This window comes from Capra hircus, chromosome 1 (genome assembly GCF_001704415.2).
Source record: "Capra hircus breed San Clemente chromosome 1, ASM170441v1, whole genome shotgun sequence".
NCBI lineage: Eukaryota > Metazoa > Chordata > Mammalia > Artiodactyla > Bovidae > Capra > Capra hircus.
Window position 1 is genome coordinate 82,440,436 of NC_030808.1, and position 4,604 is coordinate 82,445,039.

The following is a 4,604-nucleotide window of genomic DNA, read 5'->3' on the forward strand; positions in this document are numbered from 1 at the left end:
TGGTTTGCTTTTCTTCTCTCCATGCACAGGCTCTCTCTGAGTTTCTTTTACCCTTCCGTGCTTCAAGATCTACGTGGCTAGCCCTAAGCTCTTTCTCCAAGCTTGAGATTCACAGATGGTAGCCTATAAATAAGAAAGATCACTAACAAATGAAAAAAAAAAGATATTTTTTAAATCTGCAACTCAAAATTATGAAGGGGTCCCTTGATGGATTAGAAACCATAAAAAACTTCTAAAGATGAAATGCTGGTGAAATGCTGATGGGTACTGGGTTGAAGAAACACAATAACACAATCCAAAATGTGGACGGGACAGCACCAGGCCCAGAGGAAGGAGTGCTCGGGAGCTGGAGGGGACCAAGGCAACCCAAACAGAGAACCACCAAGGGGAGCAGTGTTTGGTCTCCAAAAACCAACCCCTGCCCACACTCACTCAGACACCAGCCAGTCAGAAGCGACCAGAACATCTCCCTCCCGGCAACACGGTGGTTGTGGGCTGGAGTCAGAGAGAGAAGGCAGGGTGCGGTACACACCAGAAACTGGAGCATCCATGTCACAGGACCAGCCACAGCCAGCCCCCTGTTCCCACCTGCCTGCCCTCTCCTTCCCCACTCACCCCCATCCCGCTGTTTTCCTGAGCAAGTAGCAGAAGCAGATACTAGAGAGCACCACTCAGCCCCAGTGAGGAGCACAGTCAACAGTCAGCACAGGCTTGCGCAAGGCTACATCATGAAAAAGTGGAGCAGACGACAAAAAGGAGCAGTCAGAAGCAAAGTTTATTCTCAGCAAGACCCAAACATAATCCAAATGCTCAGACCAGTAAGTGAGGGTCTGGCATGCAAGAAATAAGAAGCAGGCTGTGCCGAAAAAGAACCAATGAGAACGCTTGAAAATTAAAAATACCATAAAGGAAATTAAAAAATTAAGCTGATGAGCTGATAACAAAGTAATGACAGTTTGTAAGAATTACTGAGCTGGAAAATTGAGCTGAGGGATTCTTCTGAAATGCAGCACAAGAAGAGGAAAATAAGAATCAATTTAAGAGATGTGGAAAATAGAGTCTAAAGTTCCAATCTCCTTCTAACAGGTGTTCCAGAAAAATAAAAATAGAATAGAGAGGAATTTTTAAAGAAATGTTAAAACTAAAAATTAAAATAGAAAATAATGTAATGTGTTCCCCCTGCTGCTGCTAAGTTGCTTCAGTCGTGTCCGACCCTGTGCGACCCCATAGACGGCAGCCCACCACGCTCCCCCGTCCCTGGGATTCTCCAGGCAAGAACACTGGAGTGGGTTGCCATTTCCTTCTCCAGTGTTCCCCCTAATCAGTACTAATAATTTACAATTTTACTGGATGTGCTTCAAGTAATATTTTTAGAGAAATAAAACTACAGATAAAACTGATGTTTCTTCTGAAGCAATACCACTATAATGAATTTATGGATCTTTCCAAGTCCATTTTTTATATACACACACACACATATATATATAAGAGGAAGCCCATTTGCTATATAATACACATGTGTACTGTACAATAAATGGGCTTCCCCAGTGGCCCAGCGGTAAAGAACCTGCCTACAAGCAGGAGATGCGGGTTTGATCCCTGGTTCAGGAAGATCCCCTGGAATAGAAAATGACAACCCATTCCAGTATTCTTGCCTGGGAAACGCCATGGACAGAGGAGCCTGGCGGGCTATAGTCCATGGGGTCACAAAGAGTCAAACACGACTTAGCAACTAAACAATTGAACAAATACAGTGCCGTTGCATGTAGCTTTAAAGTTTACTTAAGTAATAATATTCTGCACATATGTTGTTATAACTTGGGGTTTTCACGTAAGAGTGTAAGTTCTAGCTTTCTCCACATTTACAGAGAGTAAACCAGTTAATTTCTCTGGACTGCTATAGAATGTCTCATAGTATTACTGACTATACCACATTTTGATATAGTACTTTATCTATAGATGGATTTATGTAATAGTTCAAATTTTTTTACCATCATGAACAATGAAACAATATAAAAATATGTGCTTTAGGCAATTGGGTGAAGCTTTTCCAAGTATATATCTAAAAGCAGAGTTGCAGAGTGATAGGATATCCACATTTCCAATTTTACTATATTCTGGAAAACTGCTTTTCAATTTATACTCCAAGCAGTATATGGCTGTCCCCACTTTTCCTCAACTTCACCAAGACTTAATATTTTCATACTTTTTAATTTTGCCAGACTGATGGATAAGAGATTATACCTCATTATAATTTTTATTTGTATGACCTTGATTTCTAGTCAGTTTGACCACCCTTTCATAGTCTACTGGCCATTTGAGATTCCTTTCCTGTGAATTGTCTCTTTGCCGTTTTTAAAACTGATATATAATTGACATATAACGTTATATTCATTTCAGGTGCATAGCATAATGATTCAATACATTGCAAAATGATCTCCGCAAAAAGTCTAGTTAATATTCATCCACACACATTAACTATATAATTTTTCTTTTGTTGGGTATTTTTAAGAACTACTATCTTCAGTTCAGTTCAGTCGCTCAGTCGTGTCCGACTCTTTGTAACCCCATGAATCACAGCACGCCAGGCCTCCCTGTTCATCACCATCTCCCGGAGTTCACCCAGACTCACATCCATCGAGTCTGTGATGCCATCCAGCCATCTCATCCTCTGTCGTCCCCTTCCTCTCCTGCCCACAATCCCTCCCAGCATCAGAGTCTTTTCCAATGAGTCAACTCTTCACATGAGGTGGCCAAAGTACTGGAGTTTCAGCTTTAGTATCATTCCTTCCAAAGAAATCCCAGGGCTGATCTCCTTCAGAATGGACTGGTTGGATCTCCTTGCAGGCCAAGGGACTCTCAAGAGTCTTCTCTAATACCACAGTTCAAAAGCATCAATTCTTCTGTGCTCAGCTTTCTTCACAGTCCAACTCTCACATCCATACATAACCGCAGGAAAAACCATAGCCTTAACTAGATGGACCTTAGTCGGCAAAGTGATATCTCTGCTTTTGAATATGCTATCTAGGTTGGTCATAACTTTTCTTCCAAGGAATAAGCGTCTTTTAATTTCATGGCTGTAATCACCATCTGCAGTGATTTTGGAGCCCCCAAAAATAAAGTCTGACACTGTTTCCACTGTTTCCCCATCTATTTCCCATGAAGTGACGGGACCAGATGCCATGATCTTCGTTTTCTGAATGTTGAGCTTTAAGCCAACTTTTTCGCTCTTCTCTTTCACTTTCATCAAGAGGCTTTCTAGCTCCTCTTCACTTTCTGCCATAAGGGTGGTGTCATCTGCATATCTGAGGTTATTGATATTTCTCTCGGCAATCTTGATTCCAGCTTGTGCTTCTTCCAGTCCAGCGTTTCTCAGATGTACTCTGCATAGAAGTTAAATAAGCAGGGTGACAATATACAGCGTTGACGTACTCCTTTTCCTATTTGGAACCAGTCTGTTGTTCCATGTCCAGTTCTAACTGTTGCTTCCTGACATGCATACAGATTTCTCAAGAGACAGGTTAGGTGGTCTGGTATTCCACTTATAGACATAAGATATCTACTATCTTAGCAACTTTCAAATATACAATACAGTATTATTATGTATGGTCACCAGCTATACATTATATCCCCAGAAATTATTTATCTAATGACTGGAAGTTTATACTTTTGACCCCTTTCACCCATTTCACTCAGCCCCTCCACCTTCTGAATCCTTTTTTCAGTTGCGTTTATAGTATTTTATCATAAAAATGTTTTAAATTTTTACATAGTCAAATTTATCCTCTGGTGGGGGATATCTCTTTTTAAAGAATGAGTGTTTCTTTTTTTATAGTTCCAAAACTAAAAGGGTTTTTGAGGCAGTATTTTATTTTATTTTTCTGTTTTATTTTATATTGGAGTATAACTGATTAACAACGTTATGATAGTTTCAGGTGGACAGCAAAGGGGCTCAGCCATACATACACATGTATCCATTCTCTCCCAAACTCCCCTCACATCCAGGCTGCCACATAATATTAAACGGAAGGACCTACAGTAGGACCTTGTTGGTTACAGATTTTAAATATACATGAACATGTTAATCCCAAATTCCCTAATTGTCTCTACCCCATTCTTCCCTGCTGGCAACCATAAGTTAATTCTCTGAGTCTGTAAGTCTGCTTCTATGTCATAAATAAGCTCATTTGTATCATTTATTTTCAGATTTTGTACATAAGGGATGTCATATGATCTTTTTCCTTCTCTCTCTGACTTACTTCAATGAGTATTTCTTGAACCTAAAAAATTTGAGTCCTCAGAATTGAGAGGATACTGAGTGTCAAGCAGAGTGAATATAATAAATGCCCATCTAGACCCAAAGTCAGAGCAGGCAATGGCACCCACTCCAGTACTCTTGCCTGGAAATCCCATGGACAGAGGAGCCTGGTGGGCTACAGTCCATGGGGTTGCTAGGAGTCGGACACGACTGAGCGACTTCACTTTCACTTTTCACTTTCATGCACTGGAGAAGGAAATGGCAACCCACCTCAGTGTTCTTGCCTGGAGAATCCCAGGGACATGGGAGCCTGGTGGGCTGCCGTCTATGGGGTCGCACAGAGTCG